This window comes from Oryctolagus cuniculus, chromosome 8 (assembly GCF_964237555.1).
Source record: "Oryctolagus cuniculus chromosome 8, mOryCun1.1, whole genome shotgun sequence".
Classification (NCBI taxonomy): domain Eukaryota; kingdom Metazoa; phylum Chordata; class Mammalia; order Lagomorpha; family Leporidae; genus Oryctolagus; species Oryctolagus cuniculus.
In genome coordinates, this window is record NC_091439.1 from 12,292,833 (window position 1) to 12,310,604 (window position 17,772).

Below are 17,772 nucleotides of genomic sequence, written 5' to 3' on the forward strand. Positions count from 1 at the left end.
AAAGGAACGGACCAAGGATTCACACCATCTAAATCCCCACTTTATCTTTACTTCAGCAATTATTGCTCCTATGTGTTACCTTCCTATACTCTCTCCCTGTCTCCCCTATCACATTTTTTAAAAATTTTATTTTTATTTATTTAAAAGCGGGGGGGGGGGGAGAGAGAGAGAGGAAAATGCCTGTGAGAGAGAAAGGTCTTCCATCTGCTGGTTCACTCCCCAAATGGCCGCAATGGCTGGAGCTGCGCCAATCCAAAGACACAAGCCAGGAGCTTCTTCTGGGTCTCCCACATGGGTGCAGGCACATGGGCCATCTTCTACTGCTTCCCCAGGCCATAAGCTGAGAGCTGGAAGGGAAATGGAACAGCCAGGACTCCAACCAGTGCCCATATGGGATGCTGGCATCCCAAGCGGAGGCTTAACCTACTACACCACAGCGCCAGCTCCGCACCCCCCCCCCCCCCCCATCACTTTCTTATATATTTACTTGTCAAATGGAAAGGAGGATGAGAATCAGTGTTCAAGCAAGAACACTCTGGAGTGGCTCCCAAGCGCGTATTTGTCAAGATGTATAGGAAGAAAATCTGAAGCCGGAAAAGCCCCTGCCTTGGCATTGGTGAGCATCCGAAGTGGGCTCTTCCTCTTGATTGGTTCATGGGCGCGTGGTTGCCTTGTAGCTTGCTCATTAACTCTAAGTGAATGTCTGGATTCAGCAAACTCCTTAAACTTACATTCACGCCTCCCTTACTTTTTGTTTTCTGCTGACTTCTCTCTTCCTTCCAGTTTTCTCTCAGATTGTCACTTGTCTGATGCAAGCAATCATGTCGAAACTCTGAACTCTTCATTAAGTGCCTGCGGCAGGATGGTCCACGTGGTGAGATTATGACGGCCTGAGAGAGAGCCTGCGGGCTCGCTTCGGGAGTCGTCCCAGGCTGTAGTCTCTGATCCTCAGGCCACCCTCCCCTCTGGCTGACTCAAGGAGAGGGGGCCCCCAGGGAGGTGTCGCTCCTCTCTCCATAGGTTCCTGTTGAGAAGCCATCTTCCCAAATCATGAAAAAAATAATAATCATAAAATAATTCAACTTGAGCTAACATGCTAATGATTTGTGGGGTGCAGGCGAAATTCCTCTGTAATTATGCGTGAATTGATGTGTGATTTCCTAGTGAGCTTAAGTGAAGAAATCATCGTTTTGTGATAAATGCTTTCTATCTTAAAGTACCAGCAACACATATCTAATAAACTCAATCAAACCACTCTCATTTATATAACATTCGCAATTATTAGTTAACGTGCTGGCTTTCTTCTGCTGCCTTACTGCTTTGGGTAATTCCAGGGTCTGAAAGTTCTCTCTTCATAAACAAGGCCACAGAAAGTCATTATGGTGGAGTTTTTCTTAATACGATCATAAATGAGTTCATTTTGAAATGTATTTGCATGCTGTGCAGGCCAAGACCCTCTTATCAGAAAATGCTGTATCCATTGAATGAATTTGCTAAATTGCGGACTTTTGTCCCTGGAATGAGCTAGGTCACTTTGAGCCTGTGGCTTGGGAACCTAACAATGTATAAACAAACTGGGAGACGTATTTCAAAGATCAGAGTACGGTTCCACTTCGCTAAAGATATGATAGGACCCCACAGAGCCCAGTGACATGAGCAGCAGAGAACCCGGCACAGAGGACAACATCCCTTATTGATTCAGGAAGCAGCTCAGAGTTCAGGTCCTGGATGTGCTACTTACGAGCTGGGGTGACCTTAGACAAACTACTTGGCCCCTCTGAGCCTCAGCTGACAGATGATATCTATTGTTGGGAGGATCGACCATGGGGCCATGTCTGAGTACCCCAAGCCACAATGGCTAGCATACACCAGAGGTTCCACAAACAGTGGCTAGTCAAATAATGACTGGTAGCTTGGAACATAGGTAAATACCAGCAGGAACAAGTCTTATCCCCTCTCCCTAAGCATTCTCCTTTGTGTCCAAGAGGGCAGTATGTCTATTAGCAGCTTCTAAAGAGCTGTGGGGGTGGCGGGAACTGAAAGTGGCTTCTCTCAGGACCCACGGCATTGTCTTCAGTGGGTTGTCAAACCCTCATGGATCTTCTTTTGTTTGAGATGTGCTCCAGCTTGGAGTTTGGTAAATGGAGACCCCAGTCGGTGTGGGGGCTCTTGTCAGCACTGCTTGAGTAGAGCCAGAGATGGCAGAAGGTATGAGAGGCGTGTGCAGCTCTAGCCTTCTCACGACTCCTGCTGGAAGACCACCGGATCCACGGGCCCTGGCACTCTCAGGCACCCTTGTTTCCTGCTCTGGGGCTCAGTTCACTGCCCCACTAGGCCACAGCTGATGTGACAAGTGTAGGCCCTTGCCCAGGGGCCATCCCTGGGCTGTCCAATGGGCTTGTCACTGGAGAGAAGCCGTGGGGTTCTTGTCTTCATGCAAGAGAGAAATCAGGCATGAGACAGAGAGTAAAGTAACAAGGTTTATTGGGGATAGGGCATTCGTCAGAACGGAATGGACAGAGAGAGTGTCCAGTAACTCAGACGGGGAAGAACGAGGTGACATGGTTAAATGGAGCAAATGCACCTGTTGGGCCAGTCAGGTGGCTTGGCGGAGAACAGAGACCTGAGCGTGCAGCCTTTGTTTAGACTCCTGGTTTTTAAAGGCGTCCCTTTACCCCCTCCCCCTTCTCCTCTGGGACAAAGGGTTTGCTGAGTGTTAATTGGGAAATTCCTTCCCAAGTTTGTTATCAGACAGGGGGAGTCTTGCTGGGTCAAGGGGCTTCCTCCTAGGGTGCCTGCCTTAGAGGAAGGATGCTTATGAGGCCAAGTTACCCATTTGGTGTTGAGGTGGGGGAACGTGGGGGAAGGGCTGGGACCACCTGGGAGGTTACCAGGGTCTGGGCAGGACTTTGAAGGGCAGTGTAGATGCTGTAGATGTCCGTTTCCTCACACACATAGGCTCATTTCTAACTTCCCACCTGACGGGCTGAAGAATCCAGGCTGGGCCAATTACATTTCCCCACTCAGAACCTGGAACTTAAGTCCCCACTGTGGAACTGGAAGGGCATGAGACAGGGCTAGACAGGTAGAGACCCTAGGGGGCTTGGTGTTAGCCCGTGAGGACTGTGCAGAGGCCAAGAGAGAAAGGAGAGAAGCTGGGGGGGTGCACGGGGCCTCCGTGCAGAGAGCAGGCTCAGTGAGTGTCTCCGTAGGTCCCCAAAAGAGACCTTGTCAAGACCTGGCCCCTGTGAGGGCAGCAGCAACAGAACCAGCGAGTCAGCTGGAGGCCAGGAGTGTGGCGTGGAAGCAGCAGTGTGCCGCATTCTCCGTTATTCTGCGAGGAACCTTGCTGTCCATTTGTTTTATAGATAGTAGCTCAGACCCTGTACATTGAAATAGAATGTTTTGTTTTTGAACAGAAATGAATAGAAAGATGTAAATTCTCAACACATTTAATTCTAATAGAATTCAGAGAACTTCAGCTTCCATTCAACCAGAGAGATCTGTTGTGTTTTTAGACAATTGGCTTGTTCATTGGTGCTTCCAAGGACATTAAGTAAAACATCAGAATGTTCCTTACTTGGAATCTGCGTAGATTTCCCAGAATCTAACATTTTCTCCTGATAAACATTCTCTCTTTTTCATATTTCCACCCTGCCCATATGATTCTATGTTATCTTTCACCTGAACTATTTTTTAAAGGATACATTCTGTGTATATTTAAGGTATGCTGCACGATGTGATGAAATACAGATAGATAGCAAAGTGGTGATTCTAAAGAAGCAAATTACCATATCTGTCATCCCACAGTTACTTGTGTGTGTGTGTGTGTGTGTGTGTGTATCCACGGCAAGAGTAGCTCAAATCTCATTTAGCAAGAGTCCCGAATACAATGCATTATTATTAATGTGATTCTTATAATGTCCATTAGCCCTCCAGACTTGTTCATCCCACATCTCTGCTACTTTGTATCCTGTGGTCTATTGAAGTAGCCCCCTAAGTGGTTGCATAAGCTATGTATATAGTAGGTGCTCATTAACTGCCCATTGCATGCCCTATGGTACCCAGATCAAGCAGAGCTTTTTAAAGCCATTTCTTCACAGAAAGAAACAAACTTTTTTAAAAAGAACTATTGTATTAGGGAGGATTTCAAACATACACAGCAGAGAAAATAATGTAATGAACACCCATATGTTCATAACACAGATTCAAGAATACCCAGGGCCAGGGCCGGCGCCGTGGCTCACTTGGTTAATCCTCTGCCTGTGGCGCCGGCATCCCATATGGGTGCCGGGTTCCAGTCCCGGTTGCTCCTCTTCCAGTCTAGTTCTCTGCTGTGGCCCAGGAGGGCAGTGGAGGATGGCTCAAGTGCTTGGACCCCTGCACCCGCATGGGAGACCAGGAGGAAGCACCTGGCTCCTGGCTTCAGATCGGTGCAGTGCCGGCCATAGTGGCCATTTGGGGAGTGAACCAATGGAAGGAAGACCTCTCTCTCTGTCTCTCTCTTTCTCACTGTCTAAAACTCTACCTGTCAAAAAAAAAAAAAAAATACCCAGGGCCAATGCTATTTCACCTATTTCTTTCTCTTGTGTTGATTTAGAAATGAATCCAAAATGTCACATTATTTCACTTATAAGTAGTGGTGTATATATTTCTAAAATAAAAGAATTACTTTAAAATATAACCCAAATGCCAAAAAGTTAATAACAACTACTTAATATTACCAAGTACGTGATCAGTGTTCAGATTCCTCCCATTGTCTTATCAATGTCTGTTTATAGATTTTTAAAAAAATATTTATTATTTTCTTGAAAGGTGGAGTTACAGAGAGGCAGAGAGAGAGGGAGAGAGAGAGAAAGAGAGAGAGAAGTCTTCCATCGGCTGGTTCACTCTCTAAATGGCTGTGATGGCTGGAACTGGGCCAGTCTGAAGCCAGGAGTCAGGAGCTTCTTCTGGGTCTCCCACATGGGTGCAGGGACCCAAGCACTTGAATCATCTTTCCTTGCTTTCCCAGGCACATTAGCAGGGAGCTGGATCAGAAGTGGAGCAGCCAGGACTTGAACCGGTGTCCATATGGGATGCCGGTGCTGCAGGCAGCGGCTTTACCTGCTATGCCCCATTACAGTTTATTCTTGGGTTCCTGTTTCCCATGCATGCAGTCCCTTATGCTGGCTGACGCGCTGCTGAGTGACTGACAGTTTCGCCTCCTCCTCTTCCTCCTTTCCCTCTTCCATTTGTCCGCTCCCTCTTTTCTCCACAGTTACTTTTGCTGATGAAAGAGAAAGATTGTTGTGCACTTTCCCACAGTCTGGAATTTGCGGACCACATCTCCATGACTTATTTAAAACGGTCTTTTATCCACTTTGTCTCCTTCAACTGGGTTTTGTGTCTACCTGGAGTCTCAATCAGATTCAGGTTCAGCTATTTGTCAGCACTTGGAAGGCAACATTGTGTTCTCCAGCAAGAGGTACTTTGTATCTCTGAGGTTCCCTTTCGGGGATTCTTGTAGAAGATCATTGCCAAGATAATTCCAATCATGGGTGGTTGCAAAAAACGGTGAGGTTCTAATTCTGCCATTCCTTCACTAAAAAGACTGCTTCAAACTGCTCATCAACTCCTGGGCTACCCTGAGGTGTAGTTCATATGGGAAAGGCGAGATGGGTGTTTGATTGTGGTTCTCTAGCATCCTTCAAGGTGACCCCTAAGTGTTTCTGTTGGGTGTGATTCTGAACTCCTGGCCTTGACACACTGGTGCATTTCCACCTGCTGCAGGCATTGCACTTGTTGATGAGGGTTCTGCCTCTGGGTCCTGGGAGCCTCTTCAGGTCAGCTCTGGACGTCTGCTGACCTGGCTCCAGTGGGCTTTGATGTTCTGCTTGCTGTGGGATCTAACGAGGAGCTCCAGGCTTAAATGCACATTTCTTACCCCAGACCTGGAATCAGCTTTTCCTCCAGGAGAAATCAGTTCTCTCCCCGCCCCCCACCCACCCCACCCTGCTCTGGTTCCTCTTAGGGAAAATGGCTTTTAAAGACTGCAATCTGGGAGACCCAAGATGACAGAATGGGGGTGTCCAGGATTGCCTCCTCCTCCACTGAGAAGAACCAAACCAACACAGAAGCAGCTGCCTGCCGAGGTGGGTGCCCACCGAAGAACGCGGGAACACGGTCAGGGAATGAGGAACCTGGCAGGACCTGGGGCTCTGGGAGGACGGCACTAAGAGAAGAAAAAGGCCAGCTGACAGCTGAGACCCTGGCCCCCGATACAACACCTGTCTTGTGTATTGTTTCCACGTATGATTGGGTCTATTTCTGTACTGCTCATCTTTCCGTTCCCTCGTCTGACAACACCATATTGAATTATAGAAGCTCTAAAAGATGCCCTTTTATTTCAGACCTGTCCTGGCCATTGGGGCCAATCAGAACTTTTAAGTGAGGACTTAGCTTTTATCTGCTCCTATCAGGGTCTTACACTTACCTCCTAGGGTGGCTCTTGGTTGATTTGATCAGTGGGGTTGAAAGCAGCCATGAATGGGTCTTAAGACAGGACTTAGCAAACCGTGGCCGAGGGCCCATTCCTTTGCAAATAGCATTTTGTTAGCACCCAGCTATTGCTCAGGCCTCTGTGTGCTACCTGTGGCTGCTTTCACACTACCATGGAGAGGTGAGTAGCTCTGTTAAAGACCATGACCACACAGAACCTAAAATATTAAAGTACCATTCCTGGCCCTTTACAGAAAAAGCTTGCTGATCCCTGCCTGGAATCTTATTTATTCATTTTTAAAAGTCAGAGTTACAGAGAGAGAGGGAGAGACAGACAGAAGACCGACACATACACACACACACACACACACACACACACACACAGAGATATCTTCCATCTGCCGGCTCATGCCACAAATGGCCGCAATGTCCAGGAATGAACCAGGCTGAAGCCAGGAGCCAGCAGCTTCATCCAGGTCCCCCATGTGGGTGCAGGGGCCCAAGCAGTTGGGTCATCTTCTGCTGCCTTTCCAGGCACATTAGCAGGGAGCTGGATAGGAAATGGAGCAGCCGGGAATCGAACTGGTGTCCATACAGGATACTGGTGGCGCGGGTGTCACTTTAACCCTCTGTGCCACAACGCTGGCCTGCACATTGGCATCTTAACAGACCTTCCAGAAATAGTGCTAAGCCCCATACAAGCCCAGCCCCATCATTTGTGGAGCCTGGTACAAAATGAAAATATGGACTCCCTGTTCAAAAGCAGGAACAATGTGCTGGTGAAGGTACTGAAAGGCGAAGCTCTTTGCTTTCTCCTGCATTTCTTCCTTGATTTGTCATGTTGGTTTTTTGTTTGCTATTTAAGGTCATTCAAATAAAGAAAAATCAAACATTCAAATTATTAGCAAGAATTTTACCTTTCCTCATCTCATCGTGCAATACCTCTTTTAAATGCAAATATGAGCATCTAACTTGTATCACAGTCCCTGGGACTTCACAATTCATATTTTGTGACTTGTCCCCGGAGGTGTCACCAGCTAGTCATAGCACACAGAAGCAGCCAGACTCAGCACGGCTGGAGGGAGGTGGGGAGGGGGTCCCAGGCATGGGGTGGGGTGGGGTGGGGGTGGGGGAGGACTCCCTCAGGTGCAGGGATCCCTGGGGGGGGCACACGCACCCCTTATGGAAGTCTAGGCTCCTTCTGCACAGCTCAGTGTGCAGTGGACCAAAGCACCATTTCCAGGGACCCAGTCCCAGAAGGAAGAGCCCTGCAGCTTCTGGGCCAGGACGTCTGTGTGCCTGGAGCAGGGGTGGCCAAGAAGGTCACTCCTGAGGAGCACAGTGTTGCCAGGCTGCTGGGGCTGGTGGTGGCAATGGTCACCGGGCAGGAGTTGGGGCGCTGAGAGCCTGTCCTGGGGAGGTGGGAGGTGGGGGGGTAGCAGCAGACTGTGAGTCAGGAAGACCGCAGGACCCTGGCATATGCTGTAACCGCTCACTGGTTTTCACCTTGAAAATGGGAATTTAAAAGGAAAATGATTCAGAATTTCAAGGTGGCCGTGGGGCCTGGGCACCTTCACTGCTTGTCCCCCCCCCTGAAGGCAGCTCTACCTTGGGCTGTGCTGGTGACCCTGGGATGTCAGGCAGTGCCATGAGCTGAAGCGAAAGAAGGGGACAATAGAGTTATTTTGGGGTACACTGTGTATGTGTGGTGCCTTCTAGTGACATCAACAGGAGTTGTCTATTTCAGTGCTAGAATTTACATTATCATTCTTACACACTTTTTAAAAAAATATTTATTTATTTATTTGAAAATCAGAGTCACACACAAAGAGAAGGAGAGGGAGAGAGAAAGAGAGAGGTCTTCCATCCGCTGGTTCACTCCCCAATTGACCACAATGGCTGGAGCTGTGCCAATCCGAAGCCAGGAGCCAGGAGCTTCCTCTGGGTCTCCCACATCAGTGCAAGGGCCCAAAGACTTGGGCCATCTTCCACTGCCTTCTCAGGCCATAGCAGAGAGCTGGATCGGAAGTGGAGCAGCCTGGACTTGAACCGGCACCCAAATGGGATGCAGGCACTGTAGGCTGTGGCTTCACCCACTAAACCACAGCACTGGCTCCTCTTACACACATTTAAAATTATTTGCTCATTTATATTTATTTGATATATTTATCAAATATATTTATATTATCAAATATATCAAAATATATTTATATTATCTGCAAGGAGAGAGAGAGAGAGAGTCAGATACAGAGAGAGATCCAGCTCCCAGCTGCTGGTTCACTCTCCAGATGTCTGCAACAGCTGCGGCTGTGCCAGGCCAAAACCTAGAGCCCAAAAATCAATCTGGGCCTCCCACAAGGGTGGCAGGGACCCAAGGACTTGAGCCACCATCTGCAGCCTCCCACGGTGTGCTGGAATTGGAAGTGGAACCAGGACTTGAACCCAGGCGCTCTGATAGGAAATGCAGGCATCTCCAGGGGCATCCTAACCACTGAGCCAAGCACTGACCTCCATGCATTTTTTTTATATGGTGGTAAAACACACATAACACAGACTTTACCACCTTCATAATGTTGGGGTATAGAGTTCTGTAGCCTTAGGTGCATGCATATGGTTGTGAAACGGTCATCACCACCCACTGCCTGAACTCTTTACATCAAGTAAAACTGCAGCTCTGCTCCCAGGAACAGTAACTTCCCACCCCCTTCGCCCCCAGCCCCGAGCAACCACCCTGCTACTTTAAGTGGGATCCACTTGCACTGTTGTTATGGGTTTATTTCACTTACCCCCACATACCAAAGGTTCACCCATGCTGTGGCATGTGTCAGAATTTCTTTTTAAGGCTAAATGATGGTCTGTTGTATGCAGGGGCCACATTTGTCTTACCCTTTCACCCGTCCATGGACACTTGGCTTGCTTCCACGGGTTAGTTACCATGAGTGGCTCTGATCACAGGTGTACAATTCCTTGTCTTTCTACGCTTGGTTCCCGTATCACTGAATGTGCCTATACAGAGAGAAGCGATGGAGCGTCAGCCACTCCGAGGGGACCTGGAATCCCAGGGACCCGCCTCACACTCCATGCCCTAGTGAGAATTTGGTTTCCAGCCTGCATAGGTTGGCAGCAGCAGAAAAATGTTTCAGGGAGAGAAGCCACTGAAGCATTATTTTCCTTTGTTTCTGCAAAACAACTTTGCTTTATTTTCTCTCATTTGAAGCTTTGTTTTCACCTATGCAAATGTGATTCCTCTTTCAGTGCTGGAGAAGGGCCCTGAATCACATAATTACTCCACCAATCATCTACTTGGCTCCTGAAAGTCATCTTTTGAGTGAGGGCGACCGCTGTTGCCTGAGCTCTTTGCAAACCCCAGGTAGTGAGCAAACTTTCCTTAACGTACTAATTATTCTCTGAAGCCTGCACTGGTTTAAAAGGGTGATTTAATTGGATGTTAAATCTGCAATTGAAAGATTGAATTATGAAATAAACAAACATATCCATCTAATAGGTCTTTGGGAAAAAAAAAAAGGAAGGCATTTCACTCGGTATTTGTTCAGCGCAAATGCATTCAGATATATATTTAATTCCCTGCCCATTTTGCTGTGCTTTGCAGCTCTCAGACTGAATTCTTTCCTGGGCTGATTCCAGAAGAAATCATCTCCAGAGGCTGAGTAAGCTCAGGATTCTGTGAGCACTGGCCCCAAAATAACCTTTTGCTTAAAGACTTTACCTGTATAAACGAAATTCAAGCAATGTTGAGAAACCATTTTGAAATGAATAATACTGAAGCAATTCCAAGGGGTATAATTTGGGATGCATCAAAGGTGGTGGTGAGAGAATACATTTGCCTCACTGTAAGTTTAAAGGAAATCGGAGATCAAAACAGGTACATGTTCGAGAAGGAAATTAAGAAATGAGAAGTACATCATAGCTATATAAAAATCCCAAATGATTTTTTCAGAAAATTATTTCAAAGCAAAGTGATACCATTTTTAATAGAAAAGAATATGCACACTTCTCCCCCACCCCCAAAGTTTATAAAGCAAGATTCCTGGGAATAGGCAATAAAGATGAGTACCTCTTTAACTTTACATTTTAAAAAAAGGCTCGAGAAAGCTAAGATCTTTTTTTCCCTGTAAAATAAGCAGCTGTCTGGGAGAACGGTAATGCACCCATATTGGAGGGTTTCTTTAAGCCCAGTTGCCCAGGGGCTAGGAGAAGGGAGAGGAGTCTCACTAGCCCCATACGCCAGCCCCAGCTTTGCAATCAGCTGAGCCAGACACAACCCCAGTGCAGGAGGTTCCAAAAGGCAAGGGGCAAAGCAAGCAAGGACATGCTCTGGCCCACAAAATCCTTGAAAATAAAAGAGCAGAGTGGCTCCCTCCTGGGGAAACTTGGGATAGGTTGTTTTTGGAAAGAAATATTTCCTTTACTTCACCATTGACCAAAAAACCATTGTTGCACCCAAATCAGCTACATTTTCCACACTTCACTTTGCAGTTTTCAAAACTTGGTAGATTTTCTTAAAAGCTTGATTCCAGGTGTAGTAAATTCATTGAAATAATTTTTGTTGTTGTTAAGGAATCCTTTATCTCATCTAATGAAATTCTATGCCAGTTCTTATTTATTGTCTTCTTATTAGGTGACAATAAATTATTAAAAACAGCTTTGAATTTCATTCGAGAGGCAGAGAGCCAGGCAGAGCCAGCTTTCATCTGCTGGTTCACTCCCCAGATGCTCACACGGCAGGAGCTGGGCCAGATGGAAGCTGGGAGCCAGGCGTCCAATCTGGGTCTCCCCCGGGGGTGGCAGCAACTCACTTGCTGGAGCGTCTGTTACCACCTCCTGGGCTCTGCCTGGGAAGGAAGCCAGAGCCAGGAGCCAGAACTGGACCTGGAGCCGGGAATCGAACCCAGGCACTCTGATGAGGGACACGGAGGTCTTAACTGGTGTCTTAACAGCTGGGCTAATGGCTCATTCCTAGGGAAAACACTTTCTGATAGAATGGAGCAACCAAGTTTGGACACCATAACACTCACTGTTGTAAGAAGAGATGTTAGTTCTTATATTGTTAATTCTGAGGTACAATAATGACAGTACCTTTCTTACTTAAAAAAAAGTCAATTATTATTTATTTTACATAGGTTTGAAAATTCCCATAACAAAGATATTTTCTTAAAAAATAAGAAAAAGGGCTGGTGCTGTGGTGTAGTGTACTAACTCTCCTCCTGCAGCGCCGGCATCCTATCTGGGCACCGGTTCATGTCCCAGCTGCTCCTGTTCTGACCCAGCTCTCTGCTATGGCCTGGGAATGCAGTAGAAGATGGCCCAAGTCCTTGGGCCCCTGCACCTGCTTTGGGGACCTGGAGGAGGCTCCTGGCTTCGGATCAGCCCAAGTCCAGCTGTTACAGTCATCTGGGGAGTGAGCCAGCGGATGGAAGACCTTTCTCTCCATTTCTCCCTCTCTCTGCCTGCAACTCTCAACTAAATAAATATTTTTTAAAAGTAATAAAGGCTGGTGCCGCAGCTCACTTGGCTAATCCTCCACCTGAGGCACCGGCGCCCCGGGTTCTAGTCCTGGTTGGGGCACTGGATTCTGTCCCAGTTGCCCCTCTTCCAGGCCAGCTCTCTGCTGTGGCCCAGGAGTGCAGTGGAGGATGGCCCAAGTGCTTGGGCCCTGCACCCCTTGGGAGACCAGGAGGAAGCACCTGGCTCCCGGCTTCAGATCAGCGCAGCGCCGGCTGTAGCGGCATTTGGGGGGTGAACCAACGGAAGGAAGACTTTTCTTTCTGTCTCTCCCTCTCACTGTCTAACTCTGCCTGTCAAAAAAAGTAAATAAAAATTTAAAAAATAAAATAAAAGCTATCTTGGGACTGACATTGTGATGCAGTAAGTCACTCCTTGCAATGCCAGCATCACATATGTTCCAATTCCAGCTGCTCCATTTCCAAACCAGCTTCCTGCTAATGCACCTGGGGAAACAGAGGAAAATGGCCCAAGAGCTGGGCCCCTGCATCCATGTGGGAGACCTGGATGGGAATTCTAGGTTCCTGACTTTGGCCATGTCCAACCTCAGTCATTGCAGCCATTTGGGAAATGAACCAGCAGATGGAAAATCTCTCTTTGTCTCTCCCTCTCTGTCACTTTGCCTTTCAAATAAATAAATAAATAAATAAATCTTTTTATTTCTTTTTTCTTTTTTTAAGAAAAAAGCTATTTTTACATTCTTTGCTTAAGAGTCATCTACCCCTTTGCTGACGTAAGCAAGTGAGTGTGAATGAGTCTCTCCCATTGCCATAGCAGATCCCATAGCTGGTGTGGCAGCCACGCCCCTTCTGTGTTCTCAGTTCTGGTCACACCAACACTGACTGGGGCCCATCACACATTGACTCGACAGCCAGCCCCAGGGGCTCAGAGGCCGACACAGGAGGCAGAGCGAGCCGCAGGGCAGGTGGAGAGGGAGGGCCCTTGCCGTGTGATTTGAAGGTCACAGAGCCCATGCCACATCCCATTCCCTGCTGGCCTGGTCTGGAGGTCAAAGCCGGACCCTTCAGTGCGGCTAGCAGTGCACTCGTTCCCAGGTCTTTTCTCCTTTCTTCTCTCTGCGGTTGAGTGCATGTGCAGCTCTCTTATCTCCCTACAAATAGCCAGCTCTTTAAGAGAGAGGAAGAGAGGAAACCATTTACCAAGTCCATATTTACTAAGTGTTAGGTGTGGAGAGGATATTCCACATAGGCTCACCAGGTGAGGCGGTCTTTAAGAATCCCATTTTACAAAAGACGAGATTGAGGTTGGGGAAAGTAATTCTCTTGCAGGTCTGTCTGGCTTAAAGGACTTTTGGCTGCAAATTAATAGCAAACCAATCTCCCACTATTCCACACAACGAAGGGAATGTATTGGCCAAGGTATCTGAGTGAGCTCCAAGATGCAGCAGGTTCTAGGGAAGGTTTTCTCAAGGTTCTGGTCCTTGTGTGTATGATTCTTCGGGGTCCATTTTGCTCCCATGCCCTGGCATCACCTACAGACTGACTTTGCTCGTGACATCAAAAAGGCCAAGGCTATCTCGGGCTTTGAATCCACCTTACACACCAGTCAGGGGCAGAAGGAGCACCTCCCCCCAGCCATGCAGGGAATGCTGGAGTCTGCCTGCGTTGAGCTAAGTCATGGTTACAGACCATGTGATGAGTGGCATAGGCCAGGCCCATCGCTGACGGCAGCAAAGAGGGTGCCATCACTCTATGGTTTTGCCAATTAAGGCCCGCCCCCCCGGGGGAGGGGCTGAGGCTGTGGTTGATCCCACCCAAACCACTGCAAAGTCACCTAGCTGTGAGGAGCAGAGTTTGACACTCATCAGATGGCCAAAGAACAATTGTCTGACAGAAGTAGACTTCCCAGGAGTCTTTGGCCTTGTCCACTCACAAAGGGGAAGAGGCTGGGGAGAGACTGGGGCTGGCTTTGGTCCACCTATCCTGGTGTTTCTCTGCTCAAGTGTTTCTCCAATGTTCTACAGGACAATGGGATAATCATGGTTGAAAACAATCAATTGTATATTTCAAAATAGCTAGGAGAGAGGATTTTGAATGTTCCTGACTCAAAGAAATGATAAATACTTAATACAATAGATATGCCAATTCCCTGATTTGATCGTTACACTTTGTATATGTGTATTGAACTGTCATACTATACCCCCTAAATAGGTACAATTTGGGGGGATTAATAAAATTTTAAAAGCTTTTATTTATTTATTTATTTGAGAGGTAGAGTTACAGAGAGAGGGAGAGACAGAGAGAAAGGTCTTCTGTCTGCTGATTCATTCCCCAAATGGCTGCGATGGCCAGATCTGAGCCGGTCAGAAGCCAGAATCTTTTTCTGAGTCTCCCACATGGGTGCAGGGGCCCAAGGACTTGGGCCATCTTCTACTGCTTTCCAGGGAGCTGGATCAGAGAGGAGCAGCCAGGACACGAACTGGCGCCTATATTAGGAGCTGGCACTGCAGGTGGAGGCTTAGCCTACTATGCTGCAGTGCTGGTCCCCAGACGAATCCTTTGAGCAGTCCTGTTGCACTGGCAAGGCTGTTTGTGTGAGTTTGTGGGACTCGTGAAACCCTCAACATCTGTTTGCGTCTAGCAGCAGGAGTTTCCTTCCAGTGAGTGCACCGAGCTGCGAGCGGGGTGTGTGGGATGTGTGACTGATGGCTGGTATTTTCCCTTGGGGAACAGGCTGATTTCCACGTGAGGGAGCGGCCCTCAGGGGCCGGCTGCCGCTGACCACTGCCACAATTGCTATGTTTGAAGCCATTTTCCCTCTCACTCCTGTGCTTTTGTGTGTCCTCTGTGTTTGACAACTTCTTTCTCTGGGTAATAAAGGACCACTTCCAGTTCCCTGAAATCACTTATTGTGCTTGCAGGGTTCATGGCGATGCAGCTGGAACTATTTGTGACTCTGCCTAAGTAACAGAATTGGAGACAGACAGGTGGAAGCATCGAGATGCGTTGTGAGGCATTCATGGAGAACCTGGGGTGGGAGGGGGACAAGACGTGAGTTTATGGAGCTTTCTCTTTTTAAAAAGATTTATTTATTTTATCTGAAAGGCAGAGATAGAGAGAGGTCTTCCATCCACTGGTTCTGAGCCAATCCGAAGCCAGGAGCCAGGTGCTCCTTCTGGGTCTCCCATGCAGGTGCAGGGGCCCAAGGACTTGGACCATCTTCTACTGCCTTCCCAGGCCATAGCAGAGAGCTGGATGGGAAGTGGAGCAGCCAGGACTAGAACTGGTGCCCATATGGGATGCTGACACTGCAGGCTACGGCTTTACCCACTATGCCACAGCAGCTGACCCCACTTTCTATCTCTTGATCAGGGTGACCTGGGGATGTGCAGTTTGGGAAAATTTACTATGCTACTCATGACCATGTTTTTTTTTTTTTTGGCAAAAATACTCAAACTCACCAATTATTCATATTTTTGTGGGGATATCTAGGGTTCCATAATTATCAATGGGCTTGGATTTAATATTAGCAGTCAAATTGCAAAGGGCCGGATCAGGGGAGGGTGTTGTGGTACAGTGAGTTAAGCTGCCCCTGCAATGCCAGCATGCCACGTGAGCACTGGTTCAAGTCTTGCTCCACTTTCAGTCCGGCTTCCTGCTCACACGCCTGGGAAAGCAGCACAATATGGCCCAAGTATTTGGGTCTCTGCCTCCCAGGTGGGAGACCCAGATGGAGTTCCAGGCTCCTGGCTTTGGCCTGGTCCAGCCTCAACAGGTGTGGCCATTTGAGATGTGAACCAGCAGATGGAAGACCTCTCTCTCTGTCTTTGCCTCTGCCTCTTTGCAAGTCTGCCTTCTAAATAAATAAATAAATCTTTTAAAAAAATAAAAATTGCAGAACAGAGTCATAGGATTTGCAACTTGGAGAAGATCTTAGAGATAATTCAAACATTCAATTCCTATCTTATAGCCGAGGAAACTCGGGCCTGGGGAGGAAGTGGCTTGTCCAAGCCCGCACAGCTAGGCCAACATGCATCATTTGTCTGTCTGTCCCTCCTGGCCAGGGCTTAGAGGTGGCAGAGCTGCAGGGGACACGGTGCTGTCGGGAAGACCTAAGCTAGAGGAGACACGGTTATGTCCTCGGTGATCTCCTTGTGAGATGAGGAATTCTTCATCTTGAAGGTCACCTACTGTCCCATAGCAACCTGCGGCGAAAGTAACCGAGACCTCCGTCTGTCACCTCCTCTGTGGGCTCTCCTCAAGTCATGAGATCACCGGAGTCGCGGCTGGGTATCCGTTTGCCAAGCGGGAAAGAGGTAAGTCCTGGGGACGGAAAGCTGCCGCCCACCTGGCAGTCTTTGCTTGCCTTTGCAGTGCAGGTGATTTTGCTTTGAGAAATGATTCTGCTCTGAGCACAAGGCCAAGGCCATTTCGGTCTCCAGCCTTCCTTCTCCAGGGCCATGAGATGCCAGCAGGCCTGGTCCTCCAGTGTGGAGCCTGGGAGGCAGGGCGCAAAGACCCCTAGGAGAGTGGGGCACCAAGAAGTGGGGTGCAGGCGACTGACAAAGCCTGTCTGCTGTCCACACTGCCGGCTAGCCTTGCTGACCTCCAATCAGGGACCAACACCGCCCGTCGGGCAGGGTCCATGGGCGTCGTTCTGCGGGTCTAATGGGTCTCTGCAGAGGTACCCAGAGGCACGAATCGGTGCTGAGAAGCTCGCGTCTGGCTTCGGGTCTCTCGCTTACCTGTTCCGCCTGGAAGAGGTGCAGGAAACAAACGCTGCGAGTCATTTGGGCAGTGGACTGGAAACTCCAAAGCTATAAACCAGGCTGCCGCTGTCAGGGCACGAAATGCCGTGTTGGTAATTTCAAATAAGTGAAAGGCGTTTGGGGAAGAGAGGAGGGCAGGGGGGAGGGAAGGGGCAGGAGGGGCAGAGAGGCGGAGCCAGGGCGCCCCAGGAAGGAACGTTGCCCTTGGTGTTTGGGTTGGAGCCTGAACTCCAGGCAGACGCTGGCCTTTAGCGAGGCTGTGCTGAACCCCACAGGTGAGGCCGGGCAGAGAGACCTCCCGCGAGATGTCAAATCTGGAGGGAAGCTCAGGACAGAGATTCGTTGCAGCAGAAAAAGAAAGCTTCTACACGCCATTCATCAGTTTCCACCGATGTGATCAACCCAATCCACCCTGTCTGGCATCAGGTAAGGTGGCCCAAGGATCGACTCTTAAAGCCACGGCTCCAGCCACAGGGGGCAGTGCTTCCGAAAGGGGCTTGGCTGTTGCTCCGCCCCCACTCCCAGCAAAGCTGGAGCTGAAGTCCCGCCCACAGTGCCCTTGGCTCACCGTTCAGCACCCCCCTCCCCCCCCCCCGCCCCTTCCCCCTGCTCTCCTTTCGCTCTACAGCCTAATGAGAGGGACTGGAGAAGCCGCTGGAAGTTAGGGGTGTGGACAGGAAGTGAGGCTACCCTCTTAGAGGGGCAGAAGTGCAGAGCCAAGCATTGTCCCCCTCCTCCCCCATTCCCTCCCCCCATCCCCCTGCCCAGGTCTGGTTACCTCCTTCCCGGGTCCCAGGGGGGCTCCCGCGGGAAGGGTCCACTCAGCTCAGTTTAGACCCCTTGCTGCTCTCCCACGCCCCCACAGAGCTTCTTCCAGGTTTGTTGTTCAAACCCAGAACGGTCTCAACTCGCTGTCCTCTGCCTCCGGCTGTCTCGATTCTGCTAAACTCAGAAAGGAGGCGCTGAGGCTTGGGAGCAGCTGGGAGGTGTCTGTGCGTGGTTTCCTCCTATTGTAACATGATGATCTAACGTAAAAGTTC